A 10,936-nucleotide genomic window follows, 5' to 3' on the forward strand; every position below is an offset into this window, starting at 1 on the left:
CAAAAGAAATATTACAACTCGGAAATCATCGCTACAAGGGTAGAAGAGTTCACCAGTCTGAAATAGGGCAACTTGACGGTAGCAGAGTATGCTCAACAGTTTGACTGACTAGCCAAGTTTGCACCAAATATGGTCCCAATCAACTTTTTGAGGGTCACCAAGTTCGTTAGAGGACTCAGACCAAAGATTGAGCTAGGAGTCAAGCTAGCAAATCCTAGAACCACTTCTGATGCCGATGCTCTAGAAACGGCTATAGAAGTGGAAAGGCTTCAGGCGAATGTTAGTAAGGAGGAGGCCAACAAGCCTGAACCTAAGCAGCAGAATCAACCTCAGAATGGTCGGAACCACAACAATAACCATCATCATAACAACAATAATGGCCAGAAGAGAAGGCATCCTGATAATAAGAAATCTGACAATGACAAAAGAGCACGAACCAACAATGGAATTAGTAGGTCGGGTTATGTAGAATACCCACAGTGCTCTAAGTGCCAAAAGAAACATCCTGGGGAGTGCCGTGCAAACACCAAAGGATGTTACAATTATGGTTAGGAAGGTCATCAAAAGAGGGAATGTCCACAGCTCAAGAAAGAAGAGAAAAGAGACAATAAGATGGTTCCAGCCAGAGTCTTTGTCTAGACAAAAGGAGAAGCTGAGGCTAGTAACAAAGTGGTCATAGGTCAGATTCATATCCTCGATAATATATGTTCAATATTATTTGATTTGGGAGCAACACACTCGTATATCTCGTTAGGAATGATAGAGAAATTAGACAAACCTTGTTAAAGATTTAGAACAAGGTTGGTGACAGAAATGCCTTCGGCCAAAATAGTCCTATCATCACGGATAGTACGAGGCATACCGATCAAAATTGAGGACATAGATCTAGAAGGAGACCTGATAGAGCTAGAGATCAAAGACTTCAACGTAATACATGGCATGGTGCAACCATCGACTGTAGACGCAAGAAAGTGGCGTTCGAGACTCCTGACGGTCAGAGACTATGTTTTATGGGAAAGGATTCAGGACTACGTGCACAACTTATTTCATCTCTCAAAGCTCAGAGGATGATAGAGAAAGGATGTCATGCGTTCTTAGCAAGCGTCATAGGAAACACCATTAAAGGTTGGATACGTCCGCATTATAAAGGAATTCCCATAAATATTTCCTGACGACTTACTAGGGTTGCCGTCGACTCGGGAAATTGACTTCAGAATCGAGCTAGTGCCGAGAATCGAGCCTATTTCAAAGGTACCATACCAGATGGCACCTATCGAACTCAAGGAGTTGAAGACGTAGCTATGAGAACACTTAGACTTGGGTTTCATTAGACCAAGCCATTTTCCATGGGGAGCCTCGGTTCTATTTGTGAAGAAGAAGGATGGAAGCATGCGGATGTGTATAGATTACCGCAAGATGAATAAGGTAAAAATTTAGAATAAGTACCCGCTACCCCGAATTGAAGACTTGTTTGGTCAACTCTGAGGAGCGACCATGTTTTCAAAGATAGATGTATGGTCCGGGTATCACCAGCTCAAGGTACGGGAAGAGGATATTCCCAAGACAACTTTTAGAACTCAATATGGACATTGCAAGTTTCTAGTTATGTCTTTTGGTCTTACCAATGCTCCAGCCACATTTATGGATTTAATGAATCGCGTCTTCAAGGATTACTTAGACAAATTCGTTGTAGTGTTCATCGACGATAGTTTTTTGTACTCAAAGGATGAAGTCGACCACGAGGAATATTTAAGAATGACCATGCTGCGACTAAAGGAGCATCAAGTTTATGCCAAGTTCAAGAAGTGTGAATTTTGGCTTTCGCAAGTAGCGTTACTCGGCAACATAGTATCGAAGGACGGAGTTGCTGTAGACCTAGAAAGGGTAGAGGCTGTAAAGGATTGGCCAAGACCTAAGAATGCGTCAGAGGTTAGAAGTTTTCTCGGGCTAGTAGGCTATTATCAGAGGTTTGTAGAAGGATTTTCTAAGATAGCCACTCCGCTTACCAACCTGACCTGGAAACAAGAAAGATTCAACTGGACAGATAGATGTGAAGAGAGTTTCCAGTTGCTCAAGGATAAGTTATGCTCAGCACCAGTACTTTGTGTACCGACACCCAACGACAAGTTTGTAGTTTACTGTGATGCATCAAAGCAAGGTTTGGGTTGTGTGCTGATGCAGAATGATAAAGTGATAGCCTACGCCTTAAGGTAGCTGAAGAAATACGAGCAATGCTATCCAACGCATGATATGGAGTTGGAAGCGGTGGTCTTCACATTGAAAATCTGGCACCACTATCTTTATGGAGAACAATGTGAGTTTTATACGAACCACAAAAGCTTAAAATATTTCTTCACACAGAAGGAGCTCAACATGAGGCCGCGCAGGTGGTTAGAATTAGTATAGGATTATGACTGTGAAATCCTATACCACCTGGGAAAAGAAAACGTAGTTGCTGATGCGCTAAGCAGAAAGAGTTATGGAAATCTAGCAGCATTAGTCGAAATAGAAAAGCCGCTTCACCAAGAGCTGATCAATGCCGGAATAGAAGTAGTCATTGGTAAACTGGCTAACTGGTCTATCTAGTCAAGTCTGTTAGAAGATATACGGATCAGACAAGGGCATGATGACACATTAGTATCTCACATAGCTGCAGTTAAAGAAGGCAAGGCCACTGATTTCTCGATATTAGGACAAGGGTTCTTGAGATATAAGGACCTGGTATGCGTGCCGAATGTTTGGTCATTTTGCCTTCTAGACAAGATTCACAAACTGAAAGAGTTCAAACTCTTAGTTCTCTCAAAGGTCCATCTTTTGTTAACCAATTTATTCTGTCTAGAGCTATATGACCAAGTCTAAGATGTCAAAGATATGTGTCATCCTCATTTGAAACTTTTTATCTTTTGTTTCCTTGCAGTTTTGCTACTTTAAATAAATCCAAGTTATAAATCGTTCGTTCATTAGGTTTGAGCATTTACAGTCCGTTTGTATGTTCTGCTGGACAAATTTTGAAACCATTCTTTGAAATAACAATCGTGTTATTATAAAAGAAATGTCAAATAATTGTTCATGCAACATTGATAAAGAAACTAAGTTTCTACAAAATCCAGGATTAAAATAAAAATTATTCAAAATAAGATAATTTTTCCCAAAATATAAACGGAGTGTTCCCTTAGCTATTACAAAAATGAGCGCACCACTTCCAACCGCATAGTCACCTCGCCATCAGCAAGTTCCCTTGATGACTCACGTATCTGCATAGAAGAACAAACATGGTTAGTGATTCCTGAATCTAAAACTCGGGATGACATATTGTCTTCCACTATACAAACTTCAAGTACAAGCATATCAAATTTACCTTTCTTTTTTTAGCTTAGCGAGAAACTTTTTACAGTTTCTCTTCCAGTGAACTTCAACTCCACAGTGGAAACACTTTCCCTTTGGTTTGTTCTTCTTGGAGTTATTGTCATTCTTGTTCTCCTTGGCATTTGGTGCCTTCTTGCCTTTCTTGGACTTTTTTCCCTTCCCTTTGTCCTTGTCATTGTTCTTCTTCCTTTTCTTGGTTTTATCCTCAAAGGTTGAAGGTTTGGAGTTATTTTCATTCTTGTTCTCCTTGGCATTTGGTGCCTTCTTGCCTTTCTTGGACTTTTTTCCCTTCCCTTTGTCCTTGTCATTGTTCTTCTTCCTTTTCTTGGTTTTATCCTCAAAGGTTGAAGGTTTCTCCTCTGCCACATTTGCCTCAGTCTCCTTGGTTATGGTTTTGTTAAGAGACTCAAATGTCTGCAGTTCATTCAACACCTGGGTCCTGTTGAGCCTTAACTTTTTCATAATATAGTTGGTTGTGAACGCAGAGAAAGCAGGAGTGAGCCATGCTCAAGATATGTTCACACACAGAAACACTTTTCTTCATCTTAGTAGTCATGTAGGTTCTAGTAGCCTCATGTTTACTTTGATCAGATTGCCACCCAAACATGGTCTGCAGAGATTCCATTATCTCAAAATTAGTTTCCATGGGTTCATGCTTTGTTCTCAGAACATCATTCATGCTCTCAAGCATGTAACACTTAGCCTTATTGTTGGGTTGAATCCCGGCATCATATTTGTCTTGAATATTCTTTGGGGCATTGGCAGCAGGCTCTTCAGAACATTCCTCAATTAGGGAAAATTTATGGTTCTCATAGATTAACATCAAATTCAGATTCGATTTCCATCTTATAAAATTATCACCATTAAGTTTTTCAAGTGAAATTAAAACAATTATTGAATTTCCACCGTTCGACATTACTGAAAGAGATAAAATACAATAATATTACTATTTGAAAAAATATCAATAATTTGGAAAGTAAATATGATGCATGAATGCAATAAATTAAAACACATAAGCTAACATTTACTATTCCACGATAAAACTACCCAACAAATAAAGTGTCGCCTTAGGGTCGGTTAAGTTAAATTCAGATAGCTTATAAGACAACCTTATGTTTATTATTTAAGACGTAAAAAAAGTCATTATTTTCCATTTTTAAAATAAAATATCGTTGGTTTTTTCAAGATTCAATTATTCAACGCAAAAGCTTAATGCATCTTTGAAGTGTAACCCATTACTTTGGAATTCATGACTTAACTTACAGAGTGCCGCCTTAGGGTTGTTCAAGCCTAAAATACATCACTCCTTCCTATCTTCGTAAGAAGCCAACCTTAGTATTAATATGTCTAGAAACATTCGTTAGGGGGACGAAAACAAAGTTGCCTCGAGGCCCTATTCATATCTCAGGGTGTTGTACTAATAATGGAGACCATATGTCACATTGAGATGTTTACCTTCTCTCACTTACTATTTTATAAGTTATGTATTTTATTAAACTAATCAACTAATTCCAAATTAATTACTAGTTTATTAATAACCCTATGAATGTAATTAATTATAAAAGAACTTATTTCTACAATTGACGCGATCTAAATCATTACCCATTACAATCATCTAACTTTACTAAAACACTTTTTAAATAAAGTTGGTTATCTTAAAGACCCATAAAAACTATTACCTTTATTATGATGTGTCTTACCAAGTTTTAACTAATTTAAGAATTAGTAGTTTACATGAAATTTATTTCTCCAAAACAATTCATATAAATAATTAGGACAATCCTAAATAATCATGTTTCTAAATTCCAGTCATGATCTTACATATATAGATATATTAAATCAAACACAAATGGATTAGAGATTACCTCTTGTAGTCTATCAAGGGTCCACGAATCTTTTTGTTTAAATCAATGATCTTCCTATCCTTATTTTGAAAGCTCACACCTTTATCTTCTAGGCCAATCATCAAACACACAAGGACGTGTCTGGGCATGTAGGATTAAAAAGGTTAATTTAGAACTCACTAGATATACTCAACACATGAGATCTAGTGATGTTTGATATAGAGAGGATGTTGTGAATATATTTTTAGATTTATAAAAACTTATCGCTTTCTTTTTCTAAGAGAGAATCTCACAGTCAAAACTTCTAGAAAAACAACTTATGAAAAATATCGCTTCTTTTGAGGTTTATAAAGATAATTAACTAATTTAATTAATCTTTATTTTATCTAAAATAAAATTGATTAGTTATAACCTATTTAATTATTTAATTTAAATTATATTTAAAAAAATAATTAAATAAACAAATTATTTGAAAGTTAAAATTCAAATCCCATAGATAGGAAATATCCATGTGTGGCGTCGTTCACTGTGCAATATAGTGAGTGGCGTGATCCTCATTAGGGATTTCACTAATTTTCTCATTTATATATTAAATTAATATTTAAGAAAATATATTTATCCAAAAATAAATATCAGTTTATTCAAAATTAACTTTATCTTGAAATAACAATTGTAAATAAATAAATAAATATATTATTATAAATAAGATAATTATTAATCTCACTTTATATTAATCCAAACATGATTAATATTTATTTTAACATATTGTTTAAATTCCTTTGCAATTAAGTCATTCTCTCTACAAATCTTTCTTTTGACACCGTTACCCTTGACAGTGTAGGACATAGGTCTTCTGGGGACTAAAGACCTATAATATGAAGCTCCAATAAACATTATTATTAATTAAACTCTTTATTCTAATAATATTATTTATTAATTCCATGATTACTCCTCAATAAATATTGAATTGCACTCTAAGTATTTATAAAATTATATTTACATAGTTTTTTCTTGTAGTCCATTGATACAATCAATAAATTTAGTTTTTGTTGGAGAAACTTGTGCAGGACCTTATTTATTTTCATGTAAATCGTATAATAAACATATTAATATAGGAAAACCTAAAACATGTTTCTAAAATTGAATTCATACAGAGATAATGATAAGAACAATTATATTATTGTGCAGTGGAATGATTGAGTCCTTCCTTTAGTTTCTCTAACCCTTGTATCCTTTCTGTCGCAGGGTATCACTAAGAAACATAACCGTTCTTCAATTTTATTCACAGCCTTCCAAAGTATCCTTAGAATCATCTAGACTTGGGTGGGAAATTCTCAACACATGAGATACAGAGAGAAGAAGAGAAAAGAATAATGAGGCTTAGAAAATGACTTATGTTTGTAGAGAGAATCTAAAACCTGATAGATCTTCTGATCTTCTTAGAAACTTGTGTTTCAAAATTTGATTTCAACTCTCACTTGACATTCCTTTTATAGACTGAATTAGGTCACTTATTCAATTAAAAACTCAATAAAATAATACCCAATAATCAGCCCTAGGTCGAAATTATCATGGGCTTTAGGCCCGTGAAATTTCCCATTTAATTATATGCCCGTTGGACTTAAAATCAACGCCTTTATTATTTTCTATTGATTAATTAATTAAATCCTTTATCAAATTGATTATTTATAATTTGAAACTTGATTTAAACTTATTTATTAATTTAGATACCAATTTATCTTATTTATTAAATTTGCCATAATTTCACTTTTCTTCTCTAAATTGTATAACTCTGTGAAACTATCAAAAATTGACCTGGTCAACTTTGATCATTCTAATTGATAATTAAATCAATAAATTGAGACTATCTAGATGATTTTATCCAAGGTACAGTGGGGACCATGGGCCTATGAAATCAAGCTCCAATAAGTTATCCTAAATCTAACAAATAAATTTACTAACTTATTAATTCCTCGTGACTCCACTAACGACATAGACTTGCACTCTTGAATTCATAGAACGCTCTATAAGAAATATAGATACGTTATTAATTATCCATTGTTACAATCATAATTGTCACTCAATCCTCTATAGACGGTCTATAATGAGATAGGACTAAAATACCATTTTACCCCTCATTGTTTTTGATCCTTAAACACTTAGTTCCTTGTAAATGATATTTCAGTAAACTAATATTAATTACTCAAATGAGATCTCTATCATTTAGCACCTTGAACCAAACTAAAAGGAAACCATCGTTTCACTTCTTCATCAGAAATTATAGATGTTCATATCTATGATTAACACTCCCACTTAATTATAATACTGAGTTCCCAAGATGTAAGTATGGGATAGTCCGTAGGGTAAGCTGGTAACGAACAAGTCAAAGAACTCAAATAATACAATCAGTTAGAATACTAACCACTAATAATTGAGAATGAATTGACCTATGGTCAACTATATGATATGACTAGAATAGATAATAACAGTATGTTTACTTATCCTATCTACTGTCAATATTGGTCCAGTCCGATGTAACAAATACATCTGATCTTATCTAATTTGCTAATGTTATGAAAAGAACATAATACTGCGATGTGTAAGTAGATAATATCGTAGATTGACAAGTCAGTGTAAATCCTGTGCATTGACTAATCTTAGGACTAACTTATTTTGAACATATAATCATATTTATATTCCACTGTGATTACGTCACTATAAATATGATTAGCTATATGCTCGGGATTTAATAGAAGTTTATATTAAATAAATAACCATGAAAATAAAACATGTCAGCAAAGTGATTGACCAAGTCAAAAAATATTTTCTATTCTTTTATTGATAATAAATGAGATTACAAGGAAAGTGGGTTTTAATTACGGCATAAAACGCCCAAAATCCTCCCTAAATTCCAAATTCAGAACCCCCCCCCCCCCCCCCCCCCACGTAACCCTTAACATGATCAAAACTAACCAGAAATTCAACAGCCTTGAACCTGAAAACTTACCTCAGTTAGAAGCTCTAATCCTCAGCAATTGCTTGGATGTTTCTCGCTTAATTTCCCCAAATTTCCCAGCTTAAAACCAAGCTTTTCCCTTTAATAATCCCTTCGGCTTCAAGGCACAAGAGAGGGAGAGAGAGTGAACGTGCAAGAGAGAGAGAGAGAGAGAGAGAGAGAGCTGAGGAGTGTTTTGATATGTTCTAGCCTCCTAATTGCCTCAAGGGAAAAATAGTCATTAACCCCAATTCCCGCTAATTCCTCGAGTCATCCTACAAATTCCCAATTAATCCCGTCATGCCCAACTTACTACCAAATACTTACCCGTTACTCGATTAATCCCAAATATACATTAAACTTCCCATAATACCCCTAAGCTCACCCCAAGCCGAGTATTAAACCTCGCTGTGACTATTCTGCTAATCCGCTCACTACGATCGCCTCAAGCCGTATACTGCAAATAAATCCACATAATAATGTGGTCTTAATCATTTAACTCATATAATCCCATTTATGCCTTTAATGAGCCCAAATTAAAACTGTGCCCTTATAACAAAGAATGGGCCCACATGTATATTTAATACTAAAAAACATGCATATAAATATATTCATATTATCATATAAATTAGGGATGCCATGTAACGACCCAAAATTACTAATAAGGCTTAAGGGCCTTGATTAGTGTGCTAGGAGGGCATAATTGGTATTATGTGAATACATGATTTAATGCATGATTATATGATTATGTGGAGATAATTAAGTGCATGTTTATGAGTATTAAATGTGCATGTGGACCCTGTTTTGCTTATAAGGGCATATTTGTAATTTTGGTCGTTGATGGCATAAATTTAATTATGTGTGATAAATTGTTGAGACCACATTATTATGTGGGTATATTTGCAGCATATGGCTCGAGACGATCCTAGCTAGCAGAATGGCGAAATAGTCACGACATAAATTTATACCTGGCTCGGGAGAGCCTGGGGGTATTTTCGGGAGTTTAGAAAATATATCGGGGATTATTAGACATTTGGGTAAATAAATGGTAACTAATTAGATGACGGGATTTAAGTGGTAAATATTAGGGACACTCGAGGAGTTAGCGGGAATTGAGGGTAAATGACTATTTTGACCCTTAGATTAACTAAATGATTAATTATTTATGGAGGGGCAAGTTGGTCTTTTTCCATAGAGGGGATATACTCTGATTTACTGAGGAAGAAAATAGAAGAAAGTAGAAATTCCACTGTCTCTTCTCTCTCACGTATCCTTTTCACTCCTTCTTTTTCTATTGCATTTTGGAAGCTAAGGAAAAAGGTAGAAGGAATTGAGCTAAGGCTGGGGTTTTCTTGGAGGAAATTCAGCTAGGAAAAAGGGGGAGGAGTTAAAGCTGGGACTTGAAGGGAATCCAGCTAGGAAGTTGAGTTGTAGATTGAGGTAAGAACTACAGTTTATCCTTGAGTTTTTGCTGGGTTTCTGGGTATAAGGTAATTGATGAACTTAGTTTATTTGGAAGAATTGAGCATAGTTGATGTGAGGTTTCAACTGGGAGGTCTGGGAATCTAAGTTCAAGAATCGGAAGATTGATGCTGAGGGTTTGACTGTCATTAAGGTAAGGATTTCTTTAATCTTCTGAGTAATTCTCTAGTTTTTAGTTCGGGTTCTTGAGCTTCAAAGCTCAGTTTTGATTCTTATGTTTAGTGAAGGATTTAGCCAAGTCTTTGATGTTATTAGGTTGCTTTGGATGAGTTCTAGTGATTTATGTGGTTAATTTTGAGTTTGGTTGATGATAGGGTTGAATTTTTGGAGCTTTGGCTCGGGGAGGTTTGAAGGAGAAACCTAGAAATTGTCATTTCTGGTGCTAGCGCTGTAGCCCTAGGTTTAGAGCGCTACAGCGCTAGGCTGCGTTTTTGGGAGGCTCTGGTTTCTATTTGTAGCGCCCCTTTGGTGGCGTTGTAGCGCTATCCTGCCTCCTGAAATTTGTTTTTGGGTATTTTCTTAGGATTTTTGCTTGGGGACTCGGGGGACGGACTCACCATCTCATTTGGTGGAACTTGGAGTCCCAAGAGTGCGAGTTTGGTCCCAGGATTTTCCTTTGGAGTTCAACTCATCGAAGTGTCATTTATGGTTTGTGACTAGGTTTATCTCCAAGGCTTGGAGCTCAGGATTGTGCTCATAATCATTTTACATTCTCCGCTCAGAATTTAAGGTAAGAAAAGTGCACCCGGTTGTGTGATTATGTTGGGACTAAGAGTTCCCTATATTTGTATATAAATGTTGTATGAAGGTATTATGCCATGTGAACATGAGATAAACGGCTTAAGAGTGCCGGAATTAATATTGGCGCACAAGGACGCAGCTCGGCCACTGGTAGATGAGGTTAATTAAATAATCACTGAGCTTGGCCTAAGCAAGCCAGAGTCAGTGGGTTGAACATTGGACTCGGCCTAAGTGAGCTGAAGATAGTGACTTAAGTAGAGGGTGCGGCCTAAGGGCGTCGACCCTAGTTATTGAATGATATGTTTATTGATGTTAATCTGGTGATTATGATATGTTTATTACATGGATGATTGATTATTGGTTTGTTTACTGATATCGCTAATTATGTGAATGATGTAGTCTATTGAGTGTTTGATTAATGATCTGTGAATTATTTGATTACTATTATTGATTATGCCATGCATTATATTTTTCTTGCTGGGCCTCGGCTCATAGGTGCTATGTGGTG

The sequence above is a fragment of the Humulus lupulus genome, chromosome 3, assembly GCF_963169125.1.
Source record: "Humulus lupulus chromosome 3, drHumLupu1.1, whole genome shotgun sequence".
NCBI classification, from domain to species: domain Eukaryota; kingdom Viridiplantae; phylum Streptophyta; class Magnoliopsida; order Rosales; family Cannabaceae; genus Humulus; species Humulus lupulus.